General features: G+C 38.1%; 1 long non-coding RNA gene and 1 pseudogene across 1 annotated transcript; both read left to right on the top strand.

Annotated features, from left to right (window-relative positions):
• The first annotated feature begins 1382 nt into the window (after positions 1-1382).
• Positions 1383-4904, top strand: LOC122230972. Its single transcript, XR_006208034.1, has 3 exons — positions 1383-1468; positions 2754-2862; positions 4803-4904. It is a non-coding gene; the product is annotated as an uncharacterized LOC122230972 (long non-coding RNA).
• Positions 4905-10081: 5177 nt separating this feature from the next.
• Positions 10082-11576, top strand: LOC102971705 (annotated as a pseudogene).
• Positions 11577-19355: the final 7779 nt, after the last annotated feature.

Here is a 19355-nt window from a genome sequence, read left to right as displayed (position 1 = left end):
ATACTAGAGGAAGGCTAACATGGATGTTTATATGGGGGGCACAATCTATTTATGGGCAAGCCAAAGAGACAAATGTCAGAAATAATCTTATCAAGGATGTCATTTATAGCTCTTTAAAAAAAAATTATTTATTTATTTATTTATTTATTTATTTATTTATGTATTTATTATGAAATTTATTGTCAAATTGGTTTCCATACAACACCCAGTATTCATCCCAACAGGTGCCCACCTCAATGCCCATCACCCACACTCCCCTCCCTCACACCCCCCCATCAACCCTCAGTTTATTCTCAGTTTTTAAGAGTCTCTTATGGTTTGCCTCCCACCCTCTCTAACTTTTTTCCCCCTCCCCCTCCACATAAGGATCTCAGGATCCACATAAGAGTGGAAACATATGGTATCTATCTTTCCCTGTATGACTTATTTCACTTAGCATAACACTCTCCAGTTCCATCCACGTTGCTACCAAAGGCCATATTTCATTCTTTCTCATTGCCAAGTAGTATTCCATTGTATATATAAACCACAATTTCTTTATCCATTCATCAGCTGATGGACATTTAGGCTCTTTCCATAATTTGGCTATTGTTGAGAGTGCTGCTATAAACATTGGGGTACAAGTGCCCCCTATGCATCAGCACTCCTGTATCCCTTGGGTAAATTCCTAGCAGTGCTATTGCTGGGTCAGAGGGTAGATCTATTTTTAATTTTTTGAGGAACCTCCACACTGTCTTCCAGAGCGGCTGCACCTGTTTGCATTCCCACCAAAAGTGCAAGAGGCTTCCCGTTTCTCCACATCCTCTCCAGCATCTATTGTCACTTATGCTTTTGAATGATTTGTACAAGGGTACTCTCGGTGATGGAACTGGAAAAAGTCCAGGCCTATGAGACTGTGGAGAAGTCTTTTCTGGATCATGCTACCCCATTTGCCTTTCAGTCCTTCTTTTTTGTTTATTTTGTGTTTATTTTTGCAGTGGCATACTCTGGTAGCACTTAAGGAAAACCGGGGAGTTTTGAAGGAAACACTAAGTTACAATTAATTGATAAAAACTATGTCTTTTCCTGTTTGCGTATTATGGGATGCCATGGAAATGACTGTACAGACAAGTAAAAATTTAAAAAGACTAATTCTTTCCTGTGAAAATAAAAGAGGAGATTATTCCTACCCCCCTAACTTTCTAAGAAAGTTAAGTTAGAAAGTCTGAGAAAGTTTAAGTTAGAAAACATGTAATTGTAAGTACTTCTCATTTCTTTGAAATCTAGACAGGACCTTTGGAAATCTAGACAGGACTTTTGTCAGCTTTATGACCCAACAATGCTATTCTCAAAGACCTAGGAGCAAGCTCTTTGAAATGTAAACAGCAAGGGAGATTGCAGGACTATTTTCCAGTTTCTGTGGGAGGGTGGGAGTTTAATTTTAGTGGGTGTCTTGCACCAAGTTGGAAAACTACTTCCTGCTATGAAGGTATGAGAAGTTTCTTTTACCTCTACTAGTCAACTAGCTACACAGGTGGTCACCCCAATTACCAGGTAAAGTTAGGATCTACTTGTGTGAAAAATGATACTGTCAAATCTTCTTATTTGAGGACTAGTTACAGTTTATCTTGAAAACATGCATGTAATGAATTATATCTGCTTGGCTATGTGAGGGGATGAGTATTCTTTCTATCTTTGTGATCTCTTAATGGGCTGTCTGTTTTGTACGTCACATTCTGATTTGATAGTTATTCATAAATAAAAGTATTTTCTTTCTCTACTCCCTTGTGGAGACACTTTGTGGGTTGGAAGAAGATTTTATTTTTAATTATATGTCCCCAACACAATATGTTTTAAAATAAGTAGGTACCTTTTAAAATGGGTATGTGTAACTATCAACCAGGAAAAATATAATAGACCCAATGTCTCCTATCTGAAATAGGTTTACTTAAGCCTTTTCAAGGCCTTGAGTATGGATAAGAAGAATTTGATTAGAAGTAGAAAATCTAATTGATAGCATCAAGAAATTCTCTAAGACTCTAAGACAGAGACCGACTTATCTTCATCATCTTGATTTTCTTTCTGAACCTGTCATTGTAATTGGATTAGTTGTAAATAAAATAAACACTGTTGGTGATGATATGAAAAGATTTTCAGAGTATAAATCAAAGATATATTTCAAGAGGGTCATTAAATGCCTCCTATTACATCTTCCTGATTTGTAAAGCTTCTGAGAAATTAGAACTGTATCAGTGAGTAGAATCTAACAAAAGTTTCATTAAAATTTGGCATATGATGCTATTTTCAAATTAGTGTTTTCATCATTATGTCCATGAAACAATACATGTACCTCCTTGCTAGAGGGAAGTAACTGGTGGGTTTCAGCCAAACTTTGGTTTGGTGTTTATTTGACTAAGTTTTTACTGTTGATGTAAACAAACAGAAATTTTTTACTTTGATTAGAAAGACACTTATGACATGGTAATTATGAAATGTTAAATAGTGATAATCCTTGGCTGTAATGCAGTCTTGAGAATGAGGAATGGGAGACACAAGGAAAGCTAATGGAGTTGTGCGTATCTAGCATGGATTAACTTCTAGTGGGAATTTTTCATGTTGAGCTTTCCTGAGGAAAATTTACCTTCTCACCAAAACCAAAGTGGAATAATGATATATAATCCCCTCACTGATATGAATTAGGGAAAATCAAGAGCATACAAATATAACTGGGCTTCTTTTCATAATCAGGGTTTAATTAAATAATATCTTTCCAGAGGGTCATTTAAAGCTCAGCTATTACAACTTCCCAATTACATAGAAGATTCTGTGAAATGGGAACTATGAGGAGTCTCCTAGTCCAAGCCTGCCATTTACAGACGTTGAGTGAGTAGATCCTGAACATTTCCCACACTTGCTAACACTATGGAGAATCTTGGAGGAATCACAGACTCAGAATTTTAATTATTAATAGGTTCTCTTAAATGAGGGGTCTCTTAAATAAGTTCTCTTAAATGAGACTGGCATGGGACTAACTGAAGAGGTTCAATAGAACCTGAGAAGACAAAAGAAAAGTCCACTTAGAGTTAGACATACTTACCTCAAAGTGTACTGAAAAATTTCAGAATAAAGTATCATGAATGAACGACTGCTAAGTCTGCCTCATTACCTATCCGGGACCTCAGATCTAGTCAATAGTCTAGGACCTCAGGCTGGACATCTGTGTCTAGAGTCCTAACTATCCATATTAGATATAGAGCTGTCTCTTCTCCCACAGCAGAAATGTAACCCTATTTTTTTTGTAGTTAGTATAAATATTCTCCATGGCCTAGTCTTGCTGATAGCTCTTGAGAGCAATTAAGAGTAATGGACATAATACATCTGAATAGTACTTGGTTTCCCAGTGAAATACCTACGTGTTTTCACTTTCTGAGTAACTATAGGGTTGGTGTCATTGCTACCTGCACCACATCCTTCTTACTCAGGACTGATACTAGATTCTGAGTGTCAGTTTTGCTTCTTAACCCAATTTTCCTATCAATATAGTGGCCATAAATCACAGAAAGGATGGGGGGAAGAGTGGGGCAGAGCCACACCCTGGCTCCCTTAGGCTCTAGGGCCTGGCTCATATATGGTTAGGGGCTATTGAATAGTGCATTAAAGCTCACAGATTCTTGGTGAGATCAGAAAATATGACATGTATGACAGACCCCTTGCTTTTCTCTCTTGTTATACATCTCTGGCACTCACCAAAGAGATCAACCTGTTTTTCTAGTCTCCTTGGCCTCCATGGCTCACTGTGAGGGAAGAACAAATAAATGCCTCTCAGATGGCCCTGGTGGCTGGAGGTGTTGGGTCCCTTTGTCCTTGCACTGTTTTAGACACCTCCTCACCTGTTATTCTCCAATTAAATTGCTCTTTACTCTGACAACAGCCCAAATGAGATAAGACCCATGGAATTGCTTCTATTCAACCAATTTTGTGTGATTCAACTTACAGTTCTTCATAGAAGTATTCAGGTCAATATCACAAAGCCTTGTAGATTTGGGGGAAAAGGAAAGAAATCATGACCTTTGGTAAGGAAAACAGTGTAGATGAATGAGCTCTGTAGTTGGCAGTAGTTGGTCCTCTCCTATAATATCTGAAATCCATCAAACATATTTGCCACAGCAAAGCAAATACCATGTTTTTTTAAAGATCTACATCCAATATATGTGAGAAATTTCTTTACCTTTTATTGTCAAACCCTAGACAATAGAGTGCCTTTGCCTCTTCCTTGTTCCACGGTACATCATAAACCTTGTAGAAAAAGCTTTCAAGTGGCATCATGTCCAAAATGCTTGTATTTTACCTACGTTTCTTTTGTCATTGAGGAGTGAAACATTCATTCCAACCCACATGTACTGCGCTTATACACATTATTTCATGCTTACGTTAACAGTTTATTTGTGTTTGTTTATTAGGACAAAACTAGAGTGACTCTATTTTATGGATAAAGTTATACTTTGAATCTTTTAATTATAATGAAAGCAATATGCCAGGATACTAAGGGACATACACCTGTCAAAAGGATTATATTTGCCCTTTTATATTCTTTCAGTTTCAATGGACAGAATGTATTTAAATAAAATCTCCACTGTTTTCACCACTATGTGTGATGAGAGAATATTTCATTTATTGAAAATCCTGAGACCCCAACCTGGCATTGTTCCTTTGTAATTAGGTGCCGACTACAGAGAGAGCACCAAAGCATTGGCAGAGACTATCTGGCTATTGCTCTCGCAAAATAGAGAGGGTGTCTTATCCACTTTTGTTTTGTATCTCAGAGAGAAATTATGGCCATCATGTAACTCTACCCACAACTTCAACCAATGGACTCATTCTATTGACAATACTCTGGCAAAATTCATTCTTTTACTAAAGGACACATCTCTGTAAGTAGATTAGAGAGATAAATATTTGAGCAAGGCAATTGTATGCATTATTTATTTCTCTTTAGTTCCTATATCCTATAAGAAAGGATGTGATAACTTTAATTGGAACAACAACCACAATTTCATAGCAATTTCTATTCCCTTAAAAAGGACACATCACTGCATGGTGAGTATAGGGAGATAAAGCCTCAGGAAAAATCTTCTGAGGATCTACCATAATCTCATTTAGCAAGCTCTATAATGTGAATTGGGTGTTGTCAGTAATTAATTTATATGTCTTTATAATATCCTAAGATTTTAAAAATGTCATTCTAGACAAAGTTGTCAAGAAGGTAGACCTCCAGGGGTGCCTGGGTGGCTCAGTCGGTTAAGCGTCTGGCTTCAGCTCAGGTCATGATCTCACTGTCAGTGAGTTCAGGCCCCGCATTGGGCTCTGTGCTGACAGTTCATAGCCTGGAGCCTGCTTTGGATTCTGTGTCTCCCTCTCTGCTCCTCCCCTGCTCACGCTCTGTGTCTCTTTGTCTCTCAAAAATGAATAAACATTAAAAAAATTAACAAAAAAAGAAGGTAGATCTCCACTAACAATTAAGCCCAAAATCTCAAAGCTATATGTGACCAGTTCAGCATGATCCCTCAGAGTATAATTTCTGTGTGGTGGTATTACATTGCTCTTAAAACCCTAGGCTAACTGCTGCAGGGATTATAAAATGACCAAAACACAGGCATTGTGTTCACCTAGCTCTTAACCTAAGAAAAATTACACATATACAAATTACACGTATGCAAATGACCTCAATAATATTTAGACCTCAATAATATTAAGATCTATGTGTGGTCTATAAGCAATAAAAATCTATGTAAAAGAAACGAATTGTTCTGTTATTATTCAAAGAAGGGAGAAATAACATCCCATATGAATTTGAGGGGGCAACAAATTTTCTGAGTGGAGGATAATTAGTAAATTAATTTGTTAGTTAAATTGTCTATGTTTGGGGGCTTAAAGAATAATAGATACTTTTTCATCAGGAGTTATTTGCTAGGAATTGCACTGTAGTTAAAGGGAAGAATGACCAAAAGACAGGGGGCGGGGGTAGGAAAGCATAGTGTTTGTTTTGAGAAAAGAAGTAAGCTAGTTTATCTAGAGTTTAGAGATATAGAAGAAAACACCCAGAAAGAAAGCATGGAGTACTACTACTGAGTAGCAAGGAACAGTGTTTATGCCATCTTTTAGGAGGTTTTGTAATTTTATGAATATTCTTGAGCACCAAAATTACAGTCTAGAACTGTACATAATGAAGATACTCTGGCGATACAATAATACCCAGGTAGAAAATGAGTTGAGATGTGTAATAGGTTGAATGGTGTCTCACAAGAACATCATGTGTACCCAGAACCTCAGAATGGGAAATGTAGATGATGGTATTAGTGAAGGATCTCAGAGTGAAATCATCTGGGATTTATGGTAGGCCCTAAATGCTATGACCAGAGTCCTTATAGAAGAGAAGACACAGAGAGACAGAGAGAAGAAGGTTATGTGAAAACGGAGCAGGTTGGAACAATGTATCTATAAACTGAAGAATGTGAAGGATTGCCTACAACCAGCAGAAGTAGGAGAAGGGCATGGGATGGTTCCTCCCTCAGAGCCTCCAAAAGGAACCAATCCTGCCGACGCTTTGATTTCAAGCTTCCGTCCTCCTTAACTAACAGAGAATAAATTCTGTTTTAAGCCACTCAACTTGTGGTGACTTGTTATGTCAGCCCCAGAAAATCAGTATAGGAGGCAATAACAGACATGCAAATGAAGCATAATGGTCTGAACTAGAGAAGAAGGAAGTGAAAATAGAAAGGAGCATGTGGACATAGGATTTACCATAAAGTTATACGTCACAGACCCTCACCTGAATTATGCACAGAAACTGGAAGTTCTTTTTTTTTTTAATGTTTTTATTTATTTTTGAGTGGGAGAGAGAGAGACAGAATGTAAGCCAGAGAGGGGCAGAGAGAGAGGGAGACACAGAATCCGAAGCAGGCTCCAGGCTCTGAGCTATCGGCACAGAGCCTGATGCGGGGCTCAAACCGATGAACTGTGAGATCATGACCTGAGCCAAAATCGGAAGTTCAACCAACTGAGCCACCCAGGCACCCCAGGAAATTCTTAAAGTCCACATATCACATAAATTACAAATATACGAAGCCTGGACTAGCCCCTGTCTACATGCCATGGCAAGTAACCTATTTAAATAATTTGCAATGTTAGAGAGAATCCAATGTTTTCAGTTTGGCAATCTCAGATGGTGGTGATATTCTTTATCAGGAACAATACATTTAGAGAAGCCAGCTTTTTTGCCAGTAAGTAAAAATCAGGTTTTCTAACAACTTGTAATCTATTCACCCTCCAAAATCTAGTCCACTGCTAGATTTGACCTGTGGTATGTGGTTTGCTGACCCTTGGTACAAAGAAACAACTCTGATGAAATGTGTTAGCTGGTATAATACGGGTATGTGTATGGTGCAAAATCTTCACAAAGCAGGGGAAGCAGTTTACTGCCACTGTGTACTGGGAAAGCCTTTCTAGCTCCTATTGTGAATTAGGTTTATTTGGCCTTTTACTGGGGGGGAGGGGGGGGAGAGTTTGTTGATGGAGGTTTAGACCACAAGCTCCCCCAGGAAGTGGCTCCATTGTTGGTTTTTTTTTCATCTTTGTATCTACAGCATTGAGTACAGAGCACATCAAACAGTAGATGCTAATTTATCTCCTGGAAAATGGAGAACCTGAGTCTTGGGTACTGATAGGCTATCCAAATGGAGATCGAGAGCAGGTGTGAAAAATATGGATCTTGAATTCAGGAAAAATATTGGGACTGGCAACACAGATTTAAGTAATCAACACAGATGTAGTTGCCAAAACTCTAAAACTGACTGAGAGTTCTGAGGGGGAGGCTATTACAAAGGAAAAGACCTGAGGATGAGCTTTGATAAATACAAGTACCATATTGGTTGTTACAATGAGTATAGACAGGCATTTTGGATATAGTAACTGTGGAGCCAAAGAGATACTTTAAATAAATACATTCAATAAATTGGTGAAATGGAACTTTATTGTAACTCTTGACTTTCTCTGGCTTTTTCTTGTTTGGCCCATCACTTATGGGAAATGTCAAGTGATTCTGAAGACCACCTGGAGTTGCTTTAACTTCAATCCCCTGAGAAGCCTCAAAAGGTCAAGTATCATCTCCAACTGCTTCTCAGAGATGCCTTTACATCGTACAGAGTTCCTAGTTAATCTTCCCCAGTCCTGTAAAATTCACATGTGCCAGTGCTGTAGATAGAAATGACACACATTCTTTCAATTTTGGAAACTGGGCTTTTTCTCATAGACTCAAGGGGATAATCCCACATTTTAAAGACAGATTTTAAAATATTGAAAGCTATAAAAGATTAGGGTAGCTCTTTAAAAATTCCCTGAAAAGCACATTATGCAGTAATAATGTACACTGTCTTAAAAATATATGATTTAAATTTCAAAAATGAAGGAAGGAATAATTTTAAGTCAATTTAGAGATATCTATGAATCACGATATGATAGTATTTAAAAATATATGCACACATATGAATGTATACATGTAGAAACCAAAACGCATACATATAAACACAAGTACCATGTGCGTTCATTACTGATAATAGCTCAACAAAAGTAATAAACGCTTTGAGATCTTCCTGTGTGCCAAGGATGAACTAAGTGACTGCAACATTAGCTTGTTTATCCTTCCGGCAACTCTGAGGTAGATAATATACATACATACATATATATATATATATATGTATATATATATATATTTTTTTACATTTTTCAATTACCACTTTATATAGCCAACACAAATAAAATCCCAAAGGAGTCTTAAACCAAAAGCTTACTCTTCATTTTAATTCAAGAAATTGTTTATTTAGCACCTTCTATCTACTAATCAGTATGCCACATGCTTAGACAAAATGCCTCACTTCTGCATAAAAAAAGATATATTAATGCAGTCATGGACATCAAAGAAGCTGTTTGCCCTCAAGGTAAATACCAGTCTCCATGCCAGAAGACAGAAACCAAACTGTAAAATATCTCTCAAAAGGGACATTTTCAGGTTCTTAAAAAAAAAAAAAAAAAAGAATTGACAGCTAGTTACCAATGGAGCACTGTTATTTTGCCTTACTCTTTTCCTTTTCCTTCTTTTCCTTCTTGTTCCTTTCACTCGGGACTTGGTCCTATCTTTTCCATTTCAAATAATCCTCCATTCACTTCAAATTGGATTGGAGAGACATGCAATTGTTCAAACTTCTTCCTTGTTATTTATTAAGACATGCTCTTAAAACTCTTGTTTAATTTTAAAAGCCTGGCTAATTTCTTTCAGTGGGGGGAAGACAGAGAAAGAGGGAAGATACAGATAGTAGCACAAGTCTCCGTGGCCTGGTGGCAGCCACCTGTCCGGAACCTGCAGGAAGCTGGGCTGTTAGGCTTCCCCAGGCCTCTTCCACCTGCCTGACCCCCTCCCCACCTGCGCTGAGACAGGGAGGGAGGGTGCGACTGCCGGGGTCTCTGAAGGCCCAGTGCTGGGCTGCTGGTGTTTGGTGTCACAAGGTGTCTTTCTGGCATCTTCAGCGTGAGGACCTGATGGGGAGCCCACAGAAGCATCCCCACTCCCACCCTGACTGCATCTGGGAGATTCTCACTCTCAATGTTGGTTCCCATTCAGCCTCCAGCACCAGTTTCTGGCTCTGGCTGCTTCTGCTGGAAGAAATTGAAAAAGTCCTTTCAGGGGCGCTAGGTCTGCAATGGTTTAAGTGTTACAATTTGCTATATCTACTGAGGTGCATTTTTACATCTGTGATCTGGACAGTTTTGCTTTTTGTTTAAGTTCAGTCAAGTGATTCTGTTGCTTAAGAATGTGCCTATCAGTGGGGCGCCTGGGTGGCTCAGTTGGTTGAGTGGCCGACTTCGGCTTAGGTCATGATCTCACAGTTCGTGAGTTTGAGCTCTGCATGGGGCTCTGTGCTGACAACTCAGAGCCTGGAGCCTGCTTTTGATTCTGTGTTTCCCTCTCTCTCTCTGCCCCTCCCCTGCTCACGCTCTGTGTCTCTCTCAAAAATAAATAAACATTTAAAAAAAAAAGAAAGAAAAGAATGTGCCTATCAAGGGGTCTAGGCCCTGTGGATCATTTCCTAAAACATTCTATCCCTGTTTCACTCAAGCTCTAAGTCCAGTGTTAGAGTCATAGTTCAAAGCAGACAAAATTGTGATATAGTAATCATATTGAAGATCCAGAAAAAAACCAATGTGAAATTCTCTTCTAAACTGAATATGATTTTTAAAAATTTTTTAATGTTTATCTATTTTTGATAGAGAGTGACAGAGAGCGAGTGAGGGAAGGGGCAGAGGAGAGATGGAGACACAGAATCTGAAGCAGGCTCCAGGCTCCAAGCTGTCAGCACAGAGTCCGATGCAGGGCTCGAATCCATGAACCGTGAGATCATGACCTGAGCCGAAGTCAGACGCTTAACCGACAGAGCCACCCAGGCGCCCCTAAATTGAATATGATTTTTAATGAAAGTGATCAGGAATTGAGAGACTTAAGCTATAAGATACATGCCTTTGATATCGTTTTTAATAATCACTTGGGTTCTAGTGGAGATTTGCCAGCCACAAGGAATGCAGCATGTGAAGAAAATCTTCACCTGACTGATGTTTCGGTCACTCGTGTTATTACTTGTCTCTACAGTGAAGCTGTGTTGATTTTGCTTAGGACAGGGCACAGTTACAGATGGCACACCAGCGTGTCATCGTCATGAAATTGCCTTTAGTGGATGATGCTAGTGACTTTGATGATTTGGAAGGAGAGCTAGATAAATATCTCCAAAAACATCTTGTTGGTAAAATTAAAGTAGTAAGAAGTACAAAGGGTGAGGGAATGCTTTGAGGAAGAACAATTGGAGCAGCCTGTGTTACAGAAGCTCTGGTGAGGCTGGACAACTGCTGTGAAGTGAATGTGATGTGGCTGCAGGCTTGGCTGGCTGTCATCAGGAGGACGGGCCGACCATGGCTCGCCCACCAACTGATATGATCGGCGCAGATGTGCTTGTCTATAGCTTGTTGTCCTCTGTGGTACAGGGAGGAGTCAGCTGGGGGCTATGCTTCACATGAGATCTCGTTCCCCTTTCCGAGCTATGAGGACCAGATGGAGGCAATGCACCAGTAGAGTCACCCGCAATGGCTGGAGGATTGTGTGTCATGAACAGAAACTATTTCAATGATTTGGACGATAAGACAGTGGCATGTGTATCTGGGAAGGAAAAGATTTAGAAATATCACTTAGGATCTGAATGTGTAGTGGTAAGCTCTTCACCATCCCATGCTCTAGAGTAGGACATATTTTCTGAAAAAAGTCAACCATGTGGATCTCATAAAGGTCAGGACACCATGACACATAACTCTTTGAGGCTCGTACATGTTTGGTTGAATGAATATAAGGAACATTATTTTTCCTCGAGACCTGATCTGAGAACCAAAAGCTGTGGAAATATTGGTGAGTATATTGAAATGAAGAAGAAATTAGGTTGTAAATCATGAAACGTTATCCAAATAACATTTACCCAGAAATGCAGATATCTGCGCAAGGATAATGTAGAAGTACGCACAATGAGTCTAAGAAAAATTGGTTAGGAAATTGTCACATCACCCAGAGGAAAACCACAGAAGACTTGAGGAGGGTCTGAACTAAGGCAGGACTTGATTGATTACCTTACATGCTACACATTGGAATTTTTTGTTTGGAAATTATGATATAACTGCATTAAAAACAAAGGATTCTAGTTCCATCCGTTGCTTCATATCCATTAGTGTTTTATTTGTCATGCACAAGAAAGTGTAGGAAACGGTAGGTCTTTGAAGATAAATAAGACTAAGCCTATGTCCCCAAAGAACATACAGTACACTGCAGGAGATGAATAGATGCTAATGCTGCTATTCCTTTATTCGTTGGAAGTCAAGGTGAAGAAGGAGAGAAACTCAAGGACGACTCCCAAAGGATGGGAGGAAATGTGGGCTTCACCAATGAGTGCAGGATGAGGTGGAAGATCACACCTGGAGAGGAAGATGATAAACTAAAAGTATGAAAGACAAAATAAAAATTCTGTTATGTATTAAAAACATATTTTGTGAAGAAATGAATATACCCGGAAGACTATTAGATCAACAGGTTTACGGCTATGGAAGCTATCAAAGCTGAGGATAAAGACTCCCATGTCATCTCAATCTAATGGGAAAAACATTTTACCACAGGACAGAATGAAATGAAAAGACATACTTTGAGTTGGCAATGTAATGAGGGATTGATATAGATTGTATTGTGTATAAGTTTGCAGAAATTACTTCACTTCTGGTTCCCAATTTGCTCTTCAGTAAAATTAGAAAAACAAAGCTAAGAATTTTCCCAAATCTGATATGTGTTCTAAACGAATTCCATCTTTTTCTTGGTGCCCGTCTGTTTCCATGAAACTTTGAGAATATTCTTGTAACAAACAATAATAGAATCCGCAAGGCTAACATAATTGTGGTTGTTTTTATGCCAATTTGCTATGGAATTGCTTACAGATAGATCGTGTTATACTGGAAAAAGATCATCACTAAGCAATCTCAAAAGGTGTTTCCTCTCTCAGCTGGAAAAGCCATCTTATTTCCATTTTCCTTACAACTGGGTGACATTTGTGCTGTTGGAAATCCAAGGGACACCCCCATGAAAGTCCCCATCGGTCATGGCACTGAATCTACTCAGTGTTCCCATGGCAATGTCTACCAAGTTTGGTTTTCTTAATAAGAGCTGCAGTCAGTTTCTAACATGTGGAACAGCATTAAGTTTTGATAATGTAATACTCTGCCTTACACGGAATAGGTGCTGATAATTTTTTTAATTCAAATTCATTTGTTTATGCTAAAATTTAAGGTTTATTTTAGCAGTGCTCAGCATGTGACACTGTGTTAAAGAGTGCCAAAGATCCTCCAGGTGTTGCTCACATAATTTCTGATTTGAACAACAAACACTCTATGATTGAATAAGAACTTTGGTAAACATGAATAAGAAAAATGACAGGTTTTTAGCATCTTTTGATCAAACTAAAAAAAAAAAAAAGTAGCTTGGGTCACTGACTATACATGTGCATTATATTAACATGACTCTCATCTTCTAATTATATAATACCTTAGTATTTTAAGTCCTGGTTCCCAATTCAGAATAATGCATTTTTAGGGCATGGCAGTAGTTTATAACAGAAAAAGATGGGCCGAATCAAATTTGAGAATAAGGAAAGTGAGGTTGAATATAGGTGAAATTTTTTGAATGATATGGATGAACATCTCTGAATGAAATATTCAAGACTATGTAGAAAACTGCCTCTCCGGGGAAACAAGAAAATTCAATTTCATTGGAAAATTAAAATGAGAATCAAACGTCCCTAAAAGACACACATGTATGTACACACTCATATAGACACTTCTATTTGTGTTTAGCAAAAACAAGTAGATCTTTTACATCTGTATATGTTTTTCTCCCTTTGTTTCCATAAATGCTTGTAATCATTGTCCTAGTCGTTATATCTGAACATTATATATTTTTTCTTTTAAACTCATCTACCTGATTTCCTTACCTCCTCCAAACCTAAAGTAAGTGTAGATGCTGTTTATTTTCTAATAATTTATCCCGTTGAGGAGCTGTACAAGTATAAATAACAGATTTAAAACCACAATTGACAGAGAGGCACTCTACAAAGACAGGATCTCGAGTTCAGAATTTTAAATAGTTCTAGAAAACTTGTTTCCTTTCTTTGTTTCCAATTAAATAGGATTATTTAAACAGATCTCCTCATCTTTGTTTTCAGTATTAGCACTAATTAAATTATATGGTGAGATAGCACATACTGGTTTTCTGTTATCCTAGCACATTCTTACAGGATCTCCATGTTAGATACATGAGAGGAGTTGCTGTATTGAGGATGAAATAATTTGTACAACAATGGGGTCAAGATTGAAAATTTTGACTCTAAAACCCGATTCTCAACCACTACTCCCAAAACTTGCAGTTAATTCTTAAATGCTTCAAATACTAAACGTATACTTTAGATAAATAATGCGTAGTTTTCTCCAAAATGGTACTATACTTTCATAGAGATGCCCATAGGTATCAGAAAATTATGGTGGGAGTCAGTTAGCCTCAGGGTAATATTTTATGACAAGAAAAATAGAAAAGAAAAAAAAATTACATTTGACATACCCGATACTTAGTACCAGTGAAGAACAATCTTTTACCACTCATGAAGACTCTCTTTGACCAGACTTTAGTCAGGGACCTCTGAGCTTTCTTCTTGATGAAGCCTCAAACTTGGCCCCATCCTTGTAAGGCCTGCATAGCCCGGTTCCAGCAAGAATTCTGCTAAGTCAGTTTAGAGACAAGTTCCCACTCTTGATACCTGATCGTCCTCAATATCTGATCAAAATTCCTCATGTCCCACCCCCAACCCCAAGTGATATCTGCTCACTCTGGTCTGCCCTCAGCAAGAATCCTGTCAGGTCAGATTAGCAAGAATGCCCCTGCCCTTGGATGTCTTTTTCTCAGTTATCTTTCATCGACCAACCACCATCCCCCACACCCACGCACTTACCCTGCTCCTGGACTGTAAATCCTCGCTTGTCCCTATATTCAGAATCGAGTCAAGTTCTATAGTAATGTCTCTTTCCTCTTGTTATAATAGTTCCTGAATACAGTCTGTTTTTACTGCTTTAACTACTTTCAGGCTCTGTTTTTTTCTTTAACACTGTACACATGCTGAGCAGAGAAGCATGAGGAGAGGAATGCATTTTGAAGATAATGACAATTTTTAAAAACCCACGGTTTCTTCCGCCTATGTTTAAAGGACTCTTTGCAAGAAAGTTTTTCGAATATGATCATTTGGTTCAAATACTAGCATAAAAGTTGTGTTTATTTGCTTTGGCATATTCCTAAACTCAAGGGAGGAATGTGATAGTTAACTTCTTCAAAATATCAACTTTGCCAGGCAGTGATGGACTGCATCTTTTAATCTACAAGGGGCCCTCTCCTACTGAAATATGACAGAATCAACCTGAAGCATGCTTTGGAGGTACTGCTTCTCACCAGCACTCTAGTACTTTGATTAGGATTTACTGTGGCTAAAATAATACCCTCATCGTCTTGTTTACTAGCTTTTCTGAGAAGGAAGTAACTTTGGAGAAGAAAAAAACCCGTTTGATCTGCAATCCCTTCTCCACAAGGGAAACCACTGTTATCAGTGATAATGTCCTTATGGAGTGAGATCACATTGTTCGAAACTGCATTTCAAGAAACAGTCATATAAGATTCTGAAACATTATCAAGTGAGCACTTTGAATACTGGAATAACAAAAGCAGAGTTTATCTTTCATTTGATAACAATTCTTTTGTGCTTCCTCTTGTGTACTAAGGAAATCATTGACTTCGACTGCAGTAAAACAATGTCAACCAAACCCCACTTAGCAGCCCGTCTTGGGTGGACAAATTTCCACCAACAAAGTCGGCGCTTTTAAAAAGCTAAATGTATAACTTGTAACTCTGTAGTTTTTAAAGTCTTGTAATGTAGGATTCGACTCTAATTTCTGCAGGCCAAGGGAAGTCCCTTCCCCTCACTCCTACTACAATGCTCCTAAAATAAGTCCCATCGGTTTTTTTTCAATGACATGATTATGAAATGTATTCCACTGCCCCAGGTCCCACAACAGAAGCTTTCCCATTATTTTCTACAAGATCCAATAGAGCATTCTTGATTTCAATCAGGTCAGACACCCTGTCACAGTCCAGTCTTGACACATCAATGACAAGGCATATCAGAGCAGTCAAAAGTTTACAACATGTAATAAAAACTGAACTAAAGTCAAGCATGCTCTCCTCTTGTAGGCCCAGGGAGACTCCAGGCAACTAGTGATTTGTAGGCTCCATTACATCCCAAATGTTCGATGTATCTAGCCCTTGGCAGGGTGTCAAGGACAAGAAATAATCAGTCTTTAGAGATCACTTTTGAAACGCTATGCCCTCTGCTTCCTTCAGGTGAATCATTCCTTCCGTGTTGTCAGGATCCACTGATGAAAGCTGACGACTTTCAATAGCCTGTGACAAGTGAGGTTTCCCCTTCTCCATATGTGGAGGAAATGATACTGTGCAATCAGCTTTCACCGGGCGTGCTGTGAGTGATGAGCCACCCCACAACATCATCCTCATGAGCTCCTTTTCCAGAATCGAAAGTAAAAAGCAGGACGCACATGATCTTGTACACAAGAGCAGAATGATCACCAGAGAAGCAGACAGGAGGGCATTTTAAAATTCCTTTACAGACATTTCACGTCTAGAAACCAAATTTTTGTCCTCATGTTAAATCTTTAGATTCAAAAGAAGGGACTTGCACCAGGTGTCTGAAAATGACATGGAAGTCAATGATGCAAATTGGTGGCAGTGCCCACAGAGCAACAACTATTGAATAGGTGTTCTGGTCTGAATATGACTTGCAGTCCAGCTAATACATGATAATATATCTGGGAAGAGAGGGGTTATTGATTGTCAAATAGCAACTTTTTTCCCCTCATGAATGGCTTACATTGTTTTCACTCACTAGAATTCCAACTGTTTCAACCATAAACGGCAACAGTGTAAGTTTCTCCTACCAATGCCCTGTAAGCCATCACATTTAGTGTGAAAGCACTAATTTTTAAAAACTGATGATCTATTTTCTAATTAATCTGTCTTCTAGTTTCAGCTTGTCTCTTTACATGAAGTCCAGCTTCAGTTCATTTGTTGCAATTTGACATTAGAGACTATATAAAGCAATTAAGGATAAAGAGAAATGTAAATAACACCCCATATTTTCTTTCTGGAGTAAACGTACAGAACGGTGAGCTGATAGAGGAGAAGAAAGCAAGTATTCAAATATATCAGTTACAGAATTTGGCAGATGGTTCCTGGTTTTACTTTAATGTAATTGTGTTAATGTAAGAATAAGACACACTCAATGTATTTCCCAAGTATTCCAAATTTTTAGAAATTGCAGAGATGAGAACATATTGATTATGATACCTAATTAGTTCAATAATTTAGTCTTGAGTATATTCCCAATAATCATGAAAAACATACATGTATATGGTAGGCTTGTATAATCATACATAAAATTTTAATTAAAAATATAATTTACATTCTTACTAAAAAAACCTTAGTAAATAATTATGAAACATTGTAAATTGTAGCATAGTACTCTATTCTTCATGACAATTTTTAAATTTTTTTTTCTAAAGCGTAAAGATCAGTTTGATAGGCAAAGAAACCCCAAATACATTCTTTTGGCTAGTGAATCATCTTAAATTATTTTTAAGAATATAAAATATATCTTTTATTATTAAATGCTCAATGTTCCTTTTGTTTAATGTTTCCTCGATGCCTTTTAATATTCCATTTCAAGTAAAGTAACATTGTGCCTTCATGTTACTAGTTGTTAGGATACATGCAAACTATAGTTGCAGAAATTTTGTAGTGTATGCCATTCTTTTAAAAATCTTATACAACTATGTAAACAAATATATGTATGCATATCAACATATATTTATATTTAAGTGTGTACTTTATATATAGAGAGAGAGGTATAGATATGGTTATCTATACTACAAAGCTTTTCTGAAATCTGAAATGAGATTAGTCACCATATTTATGTTGATAAATGAAGTTTTCAAGAAGTAAGTTCTCAAATATTCTAACAAGCATTTTTAAAATGTCACCCATGCTTACTCATTGTCTAGTCCTCGTTTCTCATATTCTCTTTTTCCTATATTTTCCTCTTATTTAAAATCCACCCCCCCAACACATACTGTGAATATCCCAATTCTCCACTGTTTAAAATATTTTTTTAAATCCTACAATTATATCCAGCTACCTGAAATTAAAAAAAAAATCTTACAATTACATCCTAAGCCAAAATACCCTCAAACAAATCAACATAGCCTAAGTAGACTATGTGGCAGATATCTCAATTCACAATCTCTTACAACATGGAAAACAAATGGGTAATGTTTCTTGAGTGTGTTTTAAAACTAATGTCTCGGGGCGCCTGGGTGGCTCAGTTGGTTAAGCGTCCGACTTCGGCTCAGCTCACGATCTCACAGTCTGTGAGTTCGAGCCCCGCATCGGGCTCTGGGCTGATGGCTCAGAGCCTGGAGCCTGCTTCCGATTCTGTGTCTCCCTCTCTCTCTGCCCCTCCCCCGTTCATGCTCTGTCTCTCTCGGTCTCAAAAATAAATAAAAAACGTTAAAAAAATAAAAAAAATTAAAAAAAAACTAATGTCTCTTTAAATTGAAACACCACAGATTGAATACATGTGGTATGTAAAATTCTTCCTCCAATCTACAAAAAACAGTTAAGAATTTATATATATATATATATGTATACACACACACACACACACGTGGAACAGTTATAGATATGTTATATATAAACATGAAATAACCAACATGAAGTAAACAAGGAAAAGAGTGCAAAACACATGTTGAACACATGGCAAGCTGACAGGCAAGTGATACCTGACTTGGCAAAAAAGAAAAGGATTGGTATCTACAGGACTCCAGAGGAGAATCAACAAGAAGCAAACCTGGAAAATCTGAGGAATTTGAGAAGCAGCTCGCTCTACACAAACGTCTTTAGAGGCAGTCAGACCTCCAAACGCCTGAAGGACTTACATGTAGGCAGCTGCTTCCACCAGCAGTGAAGGAAAATAAGAGGTCATCCATTTGGAGAGTTAACTGGAGAGGCCCTGCACCTAGAGTTCAGGGCAAACGTGGGAGTAGAGATGAGACTCAGTACTCGATACAACGAGTGGAAGTCAAGGTCACTATATTCACTTATAACCCAGTGTCCCAACCAAGAATATGGGAGAGTCCAGCAGAAAAGATCTATAGATCCTTGCATTTAGAAGAAGCCCCAACAGGTCTGCTAGGCCTCTGTGTTATCACTCTGTAATGAGGACTGGTATAAACAAAGCTCACCCGTGCACAAAAGCTGAACATCACCTTTTCAGGACCTCACACTTAGGTACAAATGGCAGGTAATAATCAGCAGACACTTGAGGAAAGCCAATGATATGTAAGAAAGAGACAAACAAAATAAAACAAAAAGCAACGAGCATGTGGACAAAAATATATACAAGAAAGTGCAATTTGGAGGAAAGAGGGAGCATGTGGGGAGTAGTGGGAAACTTCAAAATGTCTAACAATCTTCAGCAAGCTAAGAGACACCATTGGGTCACTAGTCACAGAAGGCACTACAGGAAAAAAAATATATAGACAACAGGAAAGATCTCCTGGAATTTATAAAATGAAGGGCAAAA

This window comes from Panthera tigris, chromosome A1, assembly GCF_018350195.1.
Source record: "Panthera tigris isolate Pti1 chromosome A1, P.tigris_Pti1_mat1.1, whole genome shotgun sequence".
NCBI lineage: Eukaryota > Metazoa > Chordata > Mammalia > Carnivora > Felidae > Panthera > Panthera tigris.
Note: the sequence above shows the minus strand (reverse complement) of the source record. Positions and strands in the feature narration are given on the sequence as shown.